Below are 18,767 nucleotides of genomic sequence, written 5' to 3'. Positions count from 1 at the left end.
GCCAACATCCACGGATAAAACTGCTATCAAACAACAACATGCTTTTAAGTATGAATTGCTATCTCCAAAGGAGGAAAAAAAAAAAACAACTTTCCAGAGCTTACAATGAAATATTTTTTAAAATATGTGGTTTTCCTTCGTAGTTTTAGGCATTGTTGTCCTATCTGTCAGAGATGTTACAGATGCCTTCTGATCAAAATATTTAATCTCTTAATTCGTTTTTTTTGAGTGATTAGGAAGTTTCTCCTTAGTCCTTGGTGGTGTTTACAATGAAAACTGAATTACTGCTGTAGATCAAATAACATATTTTTATTCAGCCTGGGCCTTCTGAAATTTGCAAAGCTATCTTTGTGTGAGGTTTTCAAAGACAGTATGATAAATTCTGTGATGTATCACTTGCTAGTAGTCTGAAAGGAAAAGCTTATTTCTTAATATAAAAGATAACTTTGAATAATGGACTCCTCATCCCTTTGGACAATACTCCTAAATTAGCCTCAAAGCCCTTTCTCAGGTGAAATCTCATTTTCAGGTTCCCCATAGTAAAAAGGAGATACTGATACCCATTTCATTTGGAAAGTGTTTTCAATCTTGCTGATGAAAAGTACTTCTGAAGAGTTAGGCAACCTTGATTAATTGAGCCTGAATAAGAAGTGCAGGATCAAATTTCAGGATATTATTTTTAGGCTGCAGGCTTGTGTTCTGCATTCCAAATCCTTGAATGCCAGTTTGATAGCAAGTGTGAACGACTGGAGTAGACAGCTATATGCACAGTAGTAATGGCTTGCACATACTGACACCACTATAGACAGAAGAATGGAAATTGCTTTCTGTTTACACAACAACATAACTATTTGGTAAACACTTCTCATTAGCAAGAATGTGATTAGAATTTGTGTTAAATGCCTCAGTTCTGTGATATATAACCTGTGTGGTGTTTGTAGTGAAGTGGTCATGAAAAAAAAAAAGCTGAGTGTGGAGAAGTGCTCGGCAAATATTACGGATGCTTAAAAGTTCAGTGATGCAACGTGTGATGTTTAGGTCTGATAATGGGACCCTAAGCCAGAGCTGCCTTCTGTGGGAAGGGGGAGGCAGAATAGCAGTCTGATCTAAGCTCTGAGATGTCCTGAGCAGAGAGCTTGTGCAAACTGTGTCTAAAATTCGCCCCTTGCTGGCAGGGCTAGCAGCATACCTTGAGATCCAGCATTGTGCTTCCAAAGAAGTGAGCACAACACAATTTTTTAGGAAATTGGAGGGGTCACATGTGTTATGCTCAACAAAAATACTATGATGGGGACTGCAATTTTTATGTTTTATACACATTGCATTTCTAAGGGAGGGGAGGATTTGCTAACCCACAGTCCTGAGCAGCGTGTGGTCCTTGCCAAGCCATAAGCAAGGCAAATTTGCGGTTTTGCTTCTGGTCTGGTGAGCCAAAACTGGCTGTTGCTTACCTAAGTGACTCAGTAAGTACAGATTTGAAAGGAAACGTTTGTGCATTGTAATAGTATAATTATAAAATTCTACTTTATTACCTGTCAAGCTAATTAAAACAGTTACAGGCTAACAGTCGTCTTAGCTTGTGGCATCTGTGCATTGTATTCAACAACCAGGCTTACAGTGTAATTTTAATTAGAAATATTACCAGCAGACACAGCGTAGCGTTGTGTTGGAGAAATGTCCTTGCCTGTGTAGGAATACTGAATGTGCTGGGTAATAGCTCTAAGAAAGGAAATAGTAAGGAATATGCTTTCTGCCTCATAGTCTGAATAGCAGTTAGTTGTGGCGTGGTTTGAAACTGTAGGGTTGTTCTTCCCCCACTGGCATCCAGCACCGAAGCGGTAGCATCCCCCTTGCTTGGTGTGTGAGTGTTTGTGTCTTGTTACCTGTTGGCTGCTGGGATCTGGAGAAGTGCCACCCCTTCCAGGTGGAAACTTGCTTGGGTGGAAGCACTGCGGGTCGGTGTGGAAGAGGATTACTTGGATATTGTCTTACTGTATGTACCTTACAGCACTCCTTCAAAGACGGGAATTGTCATCTCCAGACATCCCTCCGCTTCTCAAGGTCCATGGAAAATAACTGTCCTCCTTCCTAGGCTCCTTATTGCCAGGTGTCTGCCACCAAGTCCCCTTACTCTTTCCCTGATGCTCTCCTGAGTATCTGCTGTGTCCTTTCCTCCCTAATGGCCTCCTGGTTTCCTTCCCTCCTGGTTCCTTTTTTCCCCTCGGCACTCTCTGTGCCTGCCAGCCCTCTCCTTGGACACCTGCTTCTTGTATGCGTTGGGTTTCTCGTGCCACCAGTGCTTCCCTCTGTGTGGAGAGCTCAAACAATTAAAACTGAATTGGAAAAAGTTGAATTTGCAAAATTCCTATTTTTACAGTGGGTTTATTGGTATCTTTCGAAAAATGAGTGGTCTCTGCTTTCCTTGCCGTTGCACCTCAGATAATTTGGTAACTTTACAGTGGAATGAAATGACAATTTTTGATACACATAAGTGGAGTTACAATTATTTCAGGGGCAGCATTTTGCTTGAGATGTCTCCTGTTTCTTATGTAATATTTAGGATGGAGTACTCCTGGCTTGACTCTTCTTCATAAGAGCGTGATGACTACAAAAGCACCAACTGGATACTTGAGAAAAAGTTGTAATAGTTCCGTTAAAAGTCATGGCACCTGCCCAGCTCTCCCCTGGCAGGCTGGCTTGGCAGCCCGAAGGTGTGCCCCGTGCCACAAGGAGCTTTCCCTTGGCTGGTACAGAGCTTTCAGGGTGTATTGTCTTTCAGAGTATGTGAAGATGTGTTGTCTGTGATCCCTGAGTGGGTGTGCGGAGCTGAAAATAACACCCAACGAACATCTGGCAAGGCAGCAATGCTCTTCTCTGCAGAACCTGATGGAAAGAATATTTCTGCACGAAGCAAATCTGCCCTTCTGCTCTTGCTTGATACTGAGAGGAGGTCCTGGCCTTACAAGAAGGTTAAGATGTCATGAAGTTTAATATACTCTGAAAATAGTCCTGCTAAAGCCACTGTTGGTTGTGATTGATGATGCATGTTATGATGGTAGTTCTGAATCTTGTGTTTGTGTGTGCAAATTGCTATTTTCCAGCCTTTTCAAGGTTGATAACTTTATCTTATGGTGCAGCCCATGTTTAAGGATTTCACGTTGCATTAGCCTTTGATTAAGGGGAAAGTAACTTTGATTAAAAGCCACTAACAGTGCTTCTGTGGACTGGCTTGGAATAATCTATCAATCATTCTTCACGACTGAGAGCATATTTTGGACATGAGGGTCACCCTTTGAGGATTAATTTTCTGAGATAAACAGCTAATAGCTGTTGGATTATTATGGTCAAAAGAAGTTGTTCTGGCATTTTTAAAGAGCTCATTACTGCAATAAGGACTTGCTAAACTGATCAGGTTTTAAGCCATTGCTTGAACAGCCAGGTCAAGATGCATCAACCTTGGTTCAAAGGCGTTATTGAATGACAGTTGCACACACCTCCCTGCTCCTGCTTGGGTAGAGGCACGTCCTGGCAGTTGCTTTTGCCTACTTCGCCATTTTTTTCCTATTAATTGAACTTTCTGCACCCTTTACGTTAGCAACTAAAATAACCAGTTGGCAGCTTTATTGGAGTCCCCTGTAAATAGCAGAATAAACATGTTCTTCACAATATCTGGAAAATACATTTCACAGCTGGCTTATGTTTGTGGGTGGGTGTCACTGCCTGCTGCTTATCCTTTGGGCTTCAGGGTTCCTTTCTTCTGTCTCCATGTTGTTTTTTTTTGTTTTAGTTCCTGCAACACTGTCATCAGGTGAGCTTACAGGTGTAGAGGAGCAGTACGTTGTGAGGACAACTCCTGAACTGCTAGAAGATGGAGCCTGCTCATGGGTGTACAAGTGGTAGAGGCTGAAAGCAAAAGAAGTATGTCTGAGATAAACTACTTCTATTTAATAAAAAAGGCAGAGCCTTAAACAACAAAGATATAGGTAGCTGCTGTCAGAAGCACTACTTAAAAGGAATGAGAAACTGTCTTCTGGAGGGATTAGTGTACTGAGAAATAAACTGCTGTATCACTGGAAGCAAGCATTAGGTAGCCCTGTGAGGAGCAGGGAGTTGGATTTCGTGATCCCTATAGGTCCCTTCCAACTCCAGATCTGATTCTAATAGAGTCTAGAGGCTCTGCAAAAAAAAAAAAAAAAAAAAAAAAAAAAATCCTGCTGTAATTCAATTAAAATCACAGTAGGATTTTCTGTTTGAGATGGTAAATGCATGATTCTGTATCTCGTGGTGGCTGGTGCCTCAAAGGTTACTTAGGTGAGCGTAGAGCTCCTGAAAAATGCTGTAGTGAGAATTCTGGAATGACAGAATTCTCCATTTATTGACAGGTGCATTTTCCCAATGCGCCTGTTGAGTTTGGACTGCTGCTTGGTCTTCACGTATTTGACACTTCTCTAGTAGATTGTTAATCAAGAGTTGTACTAAGCACAAAAAGTAAATGTTTCTTCCTACAGGTGGGACGAGATGTGGCAGTGGTTTTGACCATTACCAAAACGGCTGCTTTGCTATCAAATCTTGTGTTAATTGTTTGAAATGCCTTGAATGTGCCCTTAGCAATTTTCAATAGCATCAATTAACATTTAGGAAATTAATTTCAGAATACTGGAATATTAAACATTTACTTTAGAAATGTAAATGAGGTGTACCAACTTTGCATGTCACATGCCCCTTAACCCAATATTCATAAGGCAAAAAATGCTAAAGTCAACAAACACAAAGATGTTTTTTGGTGCTAAAACTATGAAATATGAAACGATTGCTGCCAGTTTTGATGCTGCACCAGTATACTAAAGATATTTGCTCAGATACATGGTGCTGGAGCACTCTGAAACTGCAAAAGTGATACCTCTGGCTAGGAATTAGGAAATCCCAAACTAAACAAATGTCTGGATGAAACATCACAGCCTGTCTATCCCTAAGGGTTCTTTGTGGCATACTTCATTTTTTCTTTTTTTTTTTTATTCAATTCCCAAGAAATAAACAACTTAGAAATTAGGGTGCTTCAGGAAATCTTTAGTTAAAATTAATATTTTCTTTGCAGATTAAAATACTTAGTCTTATCTTTACTAGAACCTGTTCTATCACCCTTTTATTGTTATCAGTATAAAATACTATCTGTATGATTCTGCAGAAAGGTGTAACGGCTTGACTTAGTCTTCTTGAAAAACGTTTGCCTGGTCTATCTGGTTTTTTTTCTATATTGGTCTTAAGTGTATGTTTGCATCCCTTGCTCCAACAACAGTGTTCTGGCAAACTGAGGCATTGCTTCAGTGGATCAGTCTGCCAAACAAAGGAACGTTCCTTAGGGTGAACTTTGAAGTCTCTTTTGAATTCTGAGTCTTAGTTTCTTTTACTTAGGAGCATAGTTATATTAGTATCCCCTTTGAGAAGGAAAATAAAATCTTTTCGTTTTACTTAATTCAACCTGATCATCACACCTATTTATACCATCTTAGGAAGAACATCTTTGCCTCCTTGCTTGGAAACACATCTTTTGTTTCGATTTCTCATAATCTTACTCTTTCTGAATCATAAAACTTCTTGTATAGCATGTTGCAAGTCTAGTTTTCATGGAATGGTAGAGTTTGGAAGGGATCTGTAGGAATGATGTAGTGCAACTGCCCTGCTCAGAGTTTTCTAGTAAAATGTTATTTCAGTACTTATTGAGTGGCAGCTGTCCTCGATACACCATGTGGCATGAAGAAGGAATCAGAATATGACTCATTTTTTGTCTCCAGTATGTAATTCCTTCTGGTCTTTTTTTATCACTTCAGCTCCCTTGCCACTTTTAAATCTTTTAGAAGTTATCACTTTAGACTCACAGCCACTATTTTCATTCCTCTTCACATAAAACTCCTTTCCATCAATTCTTTCCTGTAGCACTCTATTAGCTCTGTATTCTCCTTTGTACTGGTGACTCATTACCAGTTATGAGTGTGCAGCAATGTATGTTAGTTGTCACCTACTGTTAAGTACTTATTTCGGTAGTTTAACTGCCCAATATTTGCATTTCATGCACTGCTAAAGTTAATGGGAATTTGTATCAGTTTTGTGGCGCCCTATTTCAAAGTAGTTCAGAGATCTCTTGTTCCTCATTTTCTTCATCTTCGTTCTTCTCATTCCACAAGAATTATCACAATTCTACTGTATCACCTGCTTTGATAGGTGAGATGGTATATTCAGCACAGTCCTTGATGTCTTTTTTTTTTTTTTTCTTCCACAAGAAGCAGACAGAAAAAGCTGTTTTCATGCTGAACAGATGTGTCCTGATTTTCTTTAGTTTTGTTTAGGTTTTACCACAGTCTGTTATCCTAGAATTAAAACACTTCTTCAGAGGCTGATGATTAGAATTACCTCTATTTTTTTTTTCCTCCCTGTAAAATGTCACTGTAGCATCTTTCGCTTTTTCTTGATGACTGCTTTCAAAAGGTATGCAGTAGTGGAGCTGCAGTAGCTACTGCATTGAGTTATGCCACTTGAACGTGAACTTTAGTCTTCACCATTGATGATCCCATATTAGTAGTTCTTTTTGATAGTGCTGTGAGAATATATTGTTTGTAACTTCTTCTTATCCATCAAGACCTTAAACTTCTCAGTCTTCAGCATTCAAGCATCCTGAAGGGCTTGCATGCTCTTGGGGCTGGCTCACAACTGTTGTGGCTCAGCATACCCTTGCTCAGAGATGTTGGTTGTTCCCACCAACACATGTGAAAACCCACCCGAGTTTCTCTACTATTGTTTTTGCCTAATCATTGACTTCTGTGGTGGTTTGTTGTACACCATTCCATAGCCAGCTGCAGTGGTTTTTAAATCAATTTGTAATGGGGATTTTATGGTGATTGTGTTGCCAGGTTTCTTTTTAAGCTAGAAAGATGTTGGAAGGGAATGACTGACCCACCAAGGACGCACAAGCTCCTTACTGTCTCTCCTTTAGCAGGACACTTCTTTTTCTTCAGCATCTGTTTGAGACTTCAGTGTTGTGCGCTAATTACAGTTGCCATTTAGCGAACCTACACGCAAGCTGGGGATGGTTATATGCAGCCTCCGAGTCTCAGCTGCTCCTTAGGCGAGGCTCCTGGACTATGTGTACGTGCTCTGAAGCAGAAGGGCTTGTGGATATGGCGCAGGTACTGCAGGCGGGTGTTACCTTATTAAAATTCATCTCCTGGTTTTCATGATTAATTGCACTAGTGTAAACTTTGTATTTCTAGATAGAGCAAGGTGTACATGGTCATTTGGTGAGGACCTCTGGCTGTATTTATCTCTTCTTAGAAACAGGGACCTCAGCTTGCACTTCTGAGCTGCTGAGAGTCTGCAGCAGCTCAAAGTCATTATGCAGCGTTACAAATAACTTCAGACAGGAGATGTGCTACTTCTCTCTCCGTTAGAGTGCTGCTCAGATCTGGAAGTTGCTTTGCTTTTCAGGCAGAACTGTAGATCTGGACTAGGTCTGGGCATCCCCATTTTATGCTATCTCTTTGTTACTGTCAGAACTCATCATGTACATCTGCCAGACTGTACGCGTAGCATGCGTGCTAAGTAACTTTGGTTTTTGCACAGTGAATCTCCCAAGGAGATGCTGTCATCTTTGCTGGATTTTCATTTCGCTCTCTTTAGTGCTTTCTGCAACTTACGGCAGGTCGAAAATCACACTTACCTTTGCTGGTGATGCCAGCCTGGCTCTGGTCAGGGACATGCAGTTTTTATACTCTTGTAAGTTTGGGTTTGCTTTTTATCTTCCGAGACATATTTTTTTTTACCCTTATACCCTGTGTTTACCATCTGCATTTTGGAGATAATTTCAAGTATTTTTATAACCCCATATACAATATTTTCAACTCAGTTAATTGTACCAAGTTCACTTTCTATAGTAATACACAAAGCGGTTGCAGTCTTTGTTCTGCTACAGTCCATAGCAGAAAAAAAATCATCAGTTTCCAGATGACTTTCATTTTCCTTCCTAAGCCATTTCTGTGTAGTTCTGCATTCCAATGCTCTCTCTGCACTAAAGCTCTTTATGCTGTGGTGTATTTTTAACTAATGATGTGTCACTGTACCAGCTTGGATTTTCTTGTATCTATTCTGTAAACAACTAAAGTTCTTTTTAAGGGGGAGGAGGAGGAGAAGAAACGGTGCCAAGGAGTTACAAGTCGTGTTCGTCTTCATGCAAGCAAAAGAGATCAGACTGGCCTAGGACCAAATTAATTAAATGTTCCATTTAGTGGAAGATGTCAGTTAGGAATAGATAATACTTTCCATCTGAAGTGCTTCACTGGTAGAGAAGAACGTCTCTGTGTGAGCAAGCAGCTTCTGAATGTTACACAAATGTCAAAGCACTTGCAGAAGTTTTAGGGCTGAGACTTTGCTGGTGAATGTTATCTCCCCGCAGGTTTTTTGGCTCCAACTTTCCCATTAAGAGGGACAGCGTCAGCAGAGTGCTCAGGGATTACAGGAGCCAGAAGGACCAAAGCATCATAGAAGCAAAGGGAGACTCGGCACAGTTACTGCTGTTAGTGGATTGCGGTGCCAGGTCCGGGTGGAGCAGGAGGGTGTGCGGGTTTAGAGGGTAACAGTGGACAGAGTAGCTCTTGCATTTATATTTAATGAACTGGTAATTGTGACATACGATGAGGAGAGAAGAGTAGACCTTCTGGGACTAAGGCTGAGAAAGGAGTTAGGAAAAGGAGTTGGTCAAAGTAAAGTAAATTGGCAAAGAGGCGGGGGGGGTTTCTTAGCAAAGTGTGTGTGTGGGAGGAGACTGGAATGCTTCCCTGCATGTAATTTTCTGCAGTAATTGAGTACAGTTGTAGCTTCTGAAACTATATATATGTATATACACACACAGATAGATACTTTAAAAGTCAGTTACCTGGAATATGTATTCTTAGGTTGCAGAAATGTAATTTCACATACTGTAGGCTAGGTAACTTTAATAACAGTTTACTGATGTAATACTGCCCTCTGCTTAAGGAATGCCAAACTTCATTGCGTAGTTGTATTGCTTAAAACAAAACATACCTGAGCAAAAATCTGGATTTTTATGCAGAACTTAGGATCACTTTGGTCTGGAAGGCTAGATCCCTGGTATTTGTGGGCTGCAGGATGTGAGCACTGACTGGCTCAACTACCGCAGGTGGATCCTGTTACCCATCTGGTGGTGTGGGACTCTCCTTCCAACTGTAAAAATAATGTGAAACGTTCTGTTTTTCTGCTCTGAAATGTTTATGTAATAATCTTAGTCTTATAAGAGTCTTGACTAGAGGTGGTTAGGTAAAAGAATGAAGCTAACATGTATCTGTCAAAAGCAAATTGACTCATTTTGATTAATTTGCTGGAAATAAATACCAAAAGGATGAAAAAACTATTTGCTTGTCATCTGAAGTGACTTGGTGCACTTGATTCTGCCAGTGTGCATCAGACATGTTGTTTTTGCTTGTAGCCACTGCAAGCATATTCCATGTGGGACAGTAATGTCTTGAATTACCATTTTCACAGAGGATGTAGAGAAGCAGTCCCCCACTTCACATGTTCCTTTTTTGTTTTTCTGGGATCAGCTTGTGATCCACTTCATAGGCAAAGCTTGTCTGACACCGATCCAGGTTATCTACGTAGCACTGGCTGTTATCCCATACATATTTTTTTGGTTTAACTGTGCAAACCTAATACTTTAGCCCAGGGCTTGGCCAGCCTGATGTGGTGCCCTCTGCACTGGGGGCAGCCGATACTGGGAGTGACAAAACACGTGGGAGGTACCTGAAGCAGATTACCAGTGCAGATAGAGGTGTTGATGCAGAATCAGCCCAGCACATGGACATCTGACAGGATTTGTGATTCCCAGCTTGAGTGAGAAATATCAGAGGCACAAATGTGATTGCCACTTGTCTTGTGGGTTGTTTTTTTTCTCTCTCCCAGTTCACCATGTCGCTTCTCTTGATAAAGCCTCAGCTTGCAAGCGCTCAGGCATGTCTCAGCTTTACCCAAGGAATTAAGCCATCGGGGCTGGAGGAGATTAAAATATTAACAAGAGCATAATCAAGATAGAGAGCCCCTGACAGCTGCCTGCTGCTCACTAAGGTATAACCCAATGCCCACGGAGGTGAAGGGGCTGCTCTGAGCAGGAGGAGGCTGAGCTTGCAGAGCCCCCACCGTGTGCTCCTGCCCACCCCTGTCCCACGAGGCTTGCAGGACCTCCCTGAGCTGCTGTGCAACACGCAGGCATGCCGTGCATTCAGCTGCTGTGAATCCATGTCACTCTTAGCTGCACTGGAGTGACGTTGATCTGTCTGAACTGATCATCTGTCCCGTGTTCTGCCAGTGGTGGTCATGGAAAAAAAAGCCTGTTTCAGAATTCAGTAACACAAAGTGACAGAGTTAAAACTCTGCATTTTATATGAATATTAGATGTGATATGTTCTGCTTTATTAAGAAAATCTGTTTGGCATTCTGTTACAGAAGAACTAATTGGGTCTGTAGTGAGTGCATAAATCAGGGTTTCCTTATGCAGCACCACTAATTTATGTACATCGAGGTCTGAGAATGTTCTAGGCAACTTCGGAAGTGATGTGCAGTTTGGGTAAATTTAGAAAATCCAAAGTGACTAAAGATGTAAATGGATATGAATCTTCTTCCCGAAGCATACACGTGCAGCTGTGCAATAGGTAAAATACTGGGCAATATGAGGTGTGTAAGATAGAGTGTCTAAAGCTCCCTGCTGTTCTCCATTTATCAGACCTGACCAGATAATTCACAGCTTGTAATTATTGGGCTATTTAGTATGATTTCCGTGTAACAGAACATGTGCTGATTAATATCTTATATTTTCAAAATGAATCAGTGAATGTTTGTCTCCATGAAGATGCAGAGGAAAGCACTGAGACAGGGAGAGGTCTGGACAAGCGTGATGTCATGGTTTGTGTTTTTTTTCCTGGTGGTAATAACTGGAGAGACAATCCCTGAACTACACAGCAGCCTTTTTTCTTCACTGAAATTAGCTGCATGTCCCATGCTCCTGCAATCCTGAAACGTGAGAGGAGATTGAAGGTCAGTGGCTCATTTCTGCAACAAGCCAGAATAAGAAACCCCAGTCCGTGCTTTCACGAGTAAGAAGGAGCAGAGATGGGGCAAAGTGAATGGCTTTCCCTAAAAAGCCCCGGAAGGGAATACAGTGAAATACACTTTGCAGCCCACTGTGTGACTGTGGGAAGGGAGCAAGTGTCCAAGCAGCTCCCAGATTCCTAGGGCTGTACACATGGGGCCCTTCCTGATTTCCCTGCAGACTGAGATGTGCCGAAGATGTGTCAGATGTTGTGAATATCAAAAGTTAACATATTGCTGATATGACATATCATATATGATATTGCAAGCTTAGTGCATTATTTTAACACAGTACAGGGACCAGTTAGTGTGCCTAGCAGAGAAGGTTGGTGTTTTCTAGACCTCTGATCATTAGGAAATGCAGAATGCCTTGGCGTTTAGCTTGTAGGGGCAAATGTATGCAAGATATAGGGCTTTAGTTGCATCAGGAAAGATTCATATTAGATACTGTGGGGGGGAACCTTAGCAAGAGGGAAGGTATGGGAACTGAGTTTGAAAAAGAGATCTCTGGCTTTGGAGGGAGCACAGGGTGGGTGGTCAGTGTCCAGAGCACCTTCCAATGCAGGCATTTATAATGAAGATTTAAGGTCCCTTAAGGTCCTGCCTTCTTACAGCCCCTGCAGCACTTCATGGGAGCCAGACCATGCCCTGAAGGAATGGCATCTCTGGCAGCAGGCAGTATGGAGAAATCAGCTGGGAGGTGCTAGCAACTGGACTGAGCTTCCATCAGAAGTGCTTTGGAGTACAGAGATGATAACATGGAGTTTGCATGCTACGCGTGTGAGGACTGCGTTCATGGAGACTGGGGCCAAAGGAGAGTCCCTGTCTCTTTTATTTCCATTTAAGTGATAGGAATGGTTGCCTTTGGGTATATATTTTTTTATTTTGCTCATCTTATGAGGTGTCTGGAACCATTAAAACAGGCTGCAGTCCCTTCCTGAGATCTAGGTATCTGTTCTCAGCTCTGCACACTGTTTCATTAAGATATTAGATAAAATCTATAAACGTAGCCAAACTAAAATCCAAGCTTTCTGGTTCTCAGGAGCATGGTCTGATGACTACATGCGGTGGCAGCGGGTGCTGTAGCCTGGCAGTAGCATGCGATCCAGCCCAGTAAACTTCTAATTATTGAGGCCCCTCTGGTCTACAGCACCAGGAAGGAATCTAATAGTTTGATATCGGACATTCCTCCATAGTGCGCTAATAGGGACCGTGGCACCTTTGAAGCAGAAGGGCTCAGGGGCGTCAGCTCGTTGGGGGAGTTTCCATCGCAACTTTTAGTCCCAGCTAGCATGGTTCTCCTGCCAGCGTATTCAAAGGGAGACCAGACCCACCACTGTTCACGTAAATGTACTTTTGTTGGGTAAAAATGTTCACCGGGAGCTCAGTCCAGCAAGATGCAAATCCTGCTAAGCGTGCAGTCTCTGTGGGATTTAGTTATGGATGCACCGACTCGTCAGCATAGCGATGTGTGAAGCACTTTTCCTGGCCAGGAGCAGTGCTGTAGATGTATTTGGAGCTTCCACGCTAAGCTTCAGTATTTGCCTCCAAGGCAAGCTTTTCACTAGATGAAGTTTTAAGAATCTAGACCAGGGAGCGAAGTACTTCCATCATATATGGAGCACTGTTCTTTCAAAAAGATGTCTTAGATTTACAAAGGTGTTTTCCATGTATAGTAATCAAAGTGTGTATAGAATATACTCTTTAATTAAAACAAAAGAGCTTGAGAGGAATTAAATACACCTATAAAATGAGTAAGTGCTCACAAGGCTTTCATTTAATCAATAGTCATGTCGGCAGTGATTGCAAAAAAAAAAAAAAAAACCAACCTTCAGTACACCATTTTAATCAGAGATGTTTTTCCTGGCACGGGGGCGGAAAATATACTGATTAATTAATTTCTATTCCTGGAATGAGACAGCCTCCCAGCAGAGCTAATCTGAACAGCTTGGTGACATGGCAATATGCAGTAAAAGTGTAAGTGGTCCCTGAGTTGATGTCGTCAGACCCAAGGCAAAGCCCACAGCCCGTGTTGGAGCTGATTAACGAGTAGGTCTACTCCAGAAGAACAAGTGGTAAACTTCAGCGCTGGGGGAACTTGGTGATGCTTTTGATGCGTTGGGTTTATTGAACGTCGGGTTTTTTTGCCTGGCTGGGAGCTATTTTATGACTTTTTATATAAAGTAGTTTTTATGTTAGGGCTATTTTAGAGCAAAGATTTTTTATTTTTTTTTTTCCTTTTTGATTTGCGTGTCAGACTGGCTCCTGCAGTCTGTCCTTGCTCAGCAAGCAGGATGCGGGTTTGTTGTGCCTGTGGGGATGCAGACTGTCCCAGATGAGACGGGAAAGGTAACCAGCTTCCTTCTAGGAGGTATTGATGTACTAGTTGCATATAATTAAGAATGTTAACAAGGGCATTATTGTGCTAATTATTATGTCTAATTAGGGGAAAAAATTAGAAAACTTCATGGCTACTTCCTGCTAGACAGAACTTACAAGCTTTCCAGAGACTAAATACATTAATTAATCTACCATACCTGTTTAAATATAAAAATACTAGGAATATTTTCCATTCTGGGGAAAAAACGGAAAAAGCAAGGGTATGTAAACTTCTACTTAGGCAGCCTATTTAAATATGTAAAACTAAACTAAAAAATGATTACAGAAAGGTTGGTTTTTGTGATCCAGTTGATGGAAACAGCTCAGCAAGCAGCTGTAGGAGAACAGGATGAAATTGGACCATAGGGAGGAAGAATTAAATGGGGGAGAGGAGGCAGAAATACTTTATATTGACTTTGGTGGCCAAATTGGCTTATCATGGAACTCTGGGGTAAAGAAGGGTGGACTTGGAAGACTTTTAAGGGGGGGAAGGAAGCTGTCTGGGAAGGGGAGAGGGGCTACCTGGGATGTGGTGTGATCCTCCTCAATGCATTTGTTGTTCCTAATGCAGTTGAGTATTTTCTATGCTAGTTGAGCAGACTGTGGATGCTCTGGGTTTCTATAAATCCTATCTCTGGCTTTATTATTGTAAGTAGCTTTCACCTGCTGTCACACTCCATGTTAGCAAAGTTGTGACTGCATGGTACCACAGCTGCAGTGTTGCTGGAGATGTTCAAAACCTGCCTGGATGCAACCCTGTGCAACCTGCTCTAGGTGACCCTGCTTTAGCAGGGGGATGGACCAGATGATCTCTGGAGGTCCCTTCCAACCCTGACCATTCTGTGAGAGGCACATGAGAGGCTTTCTTCAAAAAGCAGTGTCCTCCCCTATTCCACCACCATGCAGAACTGATAAACTACCCTGCAATATCCCACGGAGAAGTCTCTCCAGCGCTTTGTCAAGCTTGTATTGAGCGGCGGCCAGTGCCAGTGTAAGGGCTGGAAGCACTTCAGCAGCAATTCAGAGGAAGGCGAGGGTGGGCACAGAGCATCCCCCACGCATCCAGCCTGGGATCTCAGTTGTGTTAAAATATTTTAAGAACCTCTAGAGTCTGATCTTGATTCTGTACACTGCTCTTAACTCCACAGGAGTAAATGGGCTTAGTGGTAAAGTGCACAGGCCGAAGAGCTTTGGTGGACGTTCTTATGCAAACATAATCAGTTCCTAAAATCATCCTAAAACATTTTGGTGGTTTATTGCAACCAATAAAATTGATTGAAATGACATTCTGTGCAACTGGTTTATATGCTGAGAATTTTAGGTGGCCAAATATGAAAGTATGCAGCCATGATTTTAGAAAAGCTTTTATTGGACAGTTGCAATTTGCTCTTAGTTCATTAAAATCAGTAGATGGATGTTATGATCCATTGAGAATGACATGAGCTGTTAAGAACTTTCAGTATGGGATTTGGTTATTACAAACTGTAACTCAACTTCCTTTTATTGCTGCTCTGGATGTGACAGAGTTCACATCTTTATCATCCTGTGAATTAAGTTAGATTTTTAAGAGGACAAGAACTCCTTAAATTCTTTTTCTCCAAGTTTGTTTGCATGAGAGGGTGAGAATTGCGGCCTGACTGTACTGTTCCAAAGAGTTACAACAGATAGGATCGTTCACTTGATGGGGACTTTGAATGGTATCAGTTGAGTATGAACAATTTGGACTTTGAGAAGTAACCTGAACTTTACGCATTTTCACCCCTTTCAGCCCTGTGGCAATTTCTTGTTTCTAAGAAATCAGTGCTGTATGTTACAAAGTGTTACAGAGAAACCATACAGTCAAGAATATCTTGTGCACAAACCATCTCAGAAGTTGAGTACTCCAATCAGTTGACTCAAATATTCATTATGAAAGCAAACCCCTGCTGATTGTAATGAGAATTTTGTCTGCATAAAGCTTTTGTGACTGGGTCTTGAGTGGTACTTCAGACTCCTTAAGTGTGTTTCAGCATCTTTGCTCTAAGGTAATCTTTCCTAAAAATAATGCAAATGGCTTGTGAAGCCCCATTCACAAATGGTGGTATTTTTCCACTGGGTCAAATGTACTTTGGATCTAGACATGAAACTTTGTTTTCCAAGTGTGGGTTTCTTTTAGGCTACATGTCTTTTTATTTGTTTTTTTTTGTGTGCAGCTGTATGCATATCAGATGCACAAGTGGTCTTTGAGTCATGCAGGGTTAATTAGGATAGGCATGTTATGATTGAGTTAATTAGATCATCTAAAAACTCACTGCTATTCTTGAAAGCCATTCAAAAAAAGTACAGTTTGCAGAATACGGAGTTGCTCCTCATTCAGTCTGGAGGCAAAACCTTACCCGGGGAAAGGGAGGCTGCACAGAGCACTTCAGTGCTTGGCTGTTTCAGAAACGCTGTCACTTAAAAGGCCTAGAAGCTGCCAAGAAAAGTTTGTTGAGTCTCCAGTCTCCTCATTTTTTCCCTTCTTGTATCAAAAAGCCTTTGACTAAACCGTAACTTTTTGACAGATCTGTAAATTCTCTGGGAGCTCTTCTGGAGTGAATCTACCCATCCTCGCTGTTTCACTCGTCATCACTAAAGCAATGTATTCCTCAAGGGAAGGGTGAGCACCCAGAGAAGAGATACAAAATGCAAATGATACGAATTATAATTCAAGCTAATTAAAGACTGGGAATACAGATGGAGGAAACCAGGGAAGCCAAAAGCTTGGTTTCTTTGCATAGCTTACAACCCCAACAGAGGTTAATGTCTGGTAAAGGGCAGGAGTGAGCTTGCACCCACATGTCTCTGGAACGGTGGTAAAGACTGTTACTAAAAATAATAATAATTAAAAAAAGTCTGCTGCTTGTGGTAGGAAGTGTAGTAATGGTGGTAATTGTCCATAAGGGCAATCTCTCCCTTAGCTTGGAAAGGGAAAACTTGACACTGCCAAGATGTACTGTATCTTGCAAAGTTTTTTAAATGAAGTGGAACTTTTTGCAGTCCTGAATAGATGTTTATGTAAGAATAAAACGGATTTTCCAAAACACTTTTACCATCAAATTGAGTAGGAGAAGCAACTCTATCATGGAGCTGCATGGTTTTAAGATTAAATGGAATGGAAAATCAGAGTACCTTTTCTTAACCCAGTGAAACTCCATTATGACAGGAGCTTCTGATTTTTAAGTTGTCAGGTGCTGTTTATCCCAAAGAGTGGGCCATCAATTCTGTAAGATTGAAACTTGCTGAATTTAAGTGGTGGAATTTGCAATAGGTTTTGCACTTACTGTAACTGCTTTGTGGTCTGGTGGCAGACCTTAATTAGCTTGACACAAATTCATTAAAGAACTGCGTCACAGTACAAAAGATCAGTGAATGAGAACCTGAAATATTGAGCCCAGATAGCAAAGGGTGTTGCTAATAACCGGTTGTTAATGAGTTTTCTCCAAAGGAGAGATTGTGCAAGCTGAGTACAGGCACTTGCTTTGGCAGACTATTGGCTAAACATACACACTTAACGAAGCTGATGCTAGAAGATACAAGATTAATGAAATCTAGGCATTTATTTGCTTTGCAGGATTATAGAATCATTCAGAACGTGATACCCAATTTTAAACATCCAGGTTTGAGTGCTTGGTATCTTGTCTGTTTTCCTTCTGACAGTTTAGTGTTTGCACTGTTCTGGTTAGATCTTCATTCAGTAATAATGTGTTACTTAAAATTGCTTAGAATTAGTGAAAACAAGGCACTTCGGGATTGTTCCAAACCCCAACAAAGTTGATGAAAAGGCAGTGGGATTTGTGCCATATGTTTGTTTAGGTACTTATTAGGACGAGAAATTAAAAAGCATTGTTCTATAATGCAACAGCTCTAATGGTGTAAATTACGGAAGAGAGGTATATGTTTACATATTTTTTACTATTGGTAATATAACACAATTGTGAGTCTTGATTTGAAGTGTTTTCAAAGTTCTTGATACTATTTTTGTACCAGTTCTTTCACTTATTACACATTTATCACTTTTATAAAAGTATTCAAAATGTTTTATGGAAAAACCAAGGTCTAATAGTTTGCAATACCTATTTAATTCTCTAGAGGTCTTATGAAGTAAATAAATGTAATTGCATATTGATTAAGCACTATTAAATTCCCGGGAATAATAGACAAGTGTTCTGAAATATTGGAAAAACCTTACTGTAGCTTTTTGCATAGTTAAAAAAGTGTTATGTATGAGGTGTTTTTAATCTACTGGGAAAAAGGTGCTGGGCTGTTTCCCTTAACTGATAATTTTGGGCTGTGTTAATGGAGTAGAGTCCTTGCTGAAACAAGCAAAATATGCAGCAGGCCTAGTTCTACTGTTTGCTTTGGTTTTAACGTTAAAGTCGGACATTTTTTAGGCGTTTTCAGTTTTACTTTGGCTTTAAAGAGCTGGAGGTCTGCTAAAAGTTGTGGCATTAAGGGACTGAAATGTTTCTTTGCTAATGTCCTTTAACACTAATGCCTGGAAATGTCTGTAATTCCCTGATAAGTTTCAAGGGAAATGAAAGGTATTTAAAAAAAAAAAAAAAGTGTGTGTGGGCAAAAGCACTGTCCTTTATTTCTATAATGCAGAAGTGTCAATTTAAAAATGGCAGCTTCTGGAACAAGAGCTATATTACCAAGAATATTTATAACTTACTGTATTTGGGAGGGCTCAGGAAGCATTTGCACAAATAAGATGGCCTGTATATAAAAGCTTTCTGGGAAACGTGATGCTTTTACATTATATTAAATACCTTTTAGAACGGATGAGTGCATTTGAATTGTTTGTCCATTCAGTGCTTAAAAGGCTGAGCACGCACCGGTAAGTTAGCAGTGTTGTAAGTTATTTGTATATATGCATCCCTGGTCTCTTCTCTTCCTGAAAGTATGCCTATTTGCATTCATAAATCACTCCTACAGTTGTGCACTAATGAACAAGAAACTTCGTGCAGTGCTTTGTAAGTTTGAAAATATTCTTTTTAGTCAATTATCTTAGCAATTATTTTATTTTTTGTTTTTTAGCTACGTAAATGCATTTTAAATGGGTTTTAAATAAAATATTAATATATTGTCTTTTAAACCTGTAGTCCTCTAGTCTGGTGCATCCAAACAGTCATTAAAAATAATTTGGATATAAATGGTATTGTACCAGAATTCAGCTCAGAGCACTAATTACATATAAAAGCTTTGGTTACGCTAAATGT

General features: G+C 40.7%; 1 protein-coding gene across 2 annotated transcripts in view; it reads left to right on the top strand.

Annotated features, from left to right (window-relative positions):
- The window catches only part of LOC101920190 (contactin-4), a 339,023-nt gene that overhangs the window by 39,849 nt on the left and 280,407 nt on the right, over positions 1–18,767 (top strand). The gene's annotated exons all lie outside the window — the stretch shown is intronic.

Source organism: Falco peregrinus, chromosome 5, assembly GCF_023634155.1.
Source record: "Falco peregrinus isolate bFalPer1 chromosome 5, bFalPer1.pri, whole genome shotgun sequence".
Lineage (NCBI taxonomy): Eukaryota > Metazoa > Chordata > Aves > Falconiformes > Falconidae > Falco > Falco peregrinus.
Note: the sequence above shows the minus strand (reverse complement) of the source record. Positions and strands in the feature narration are given on the sequence as shown.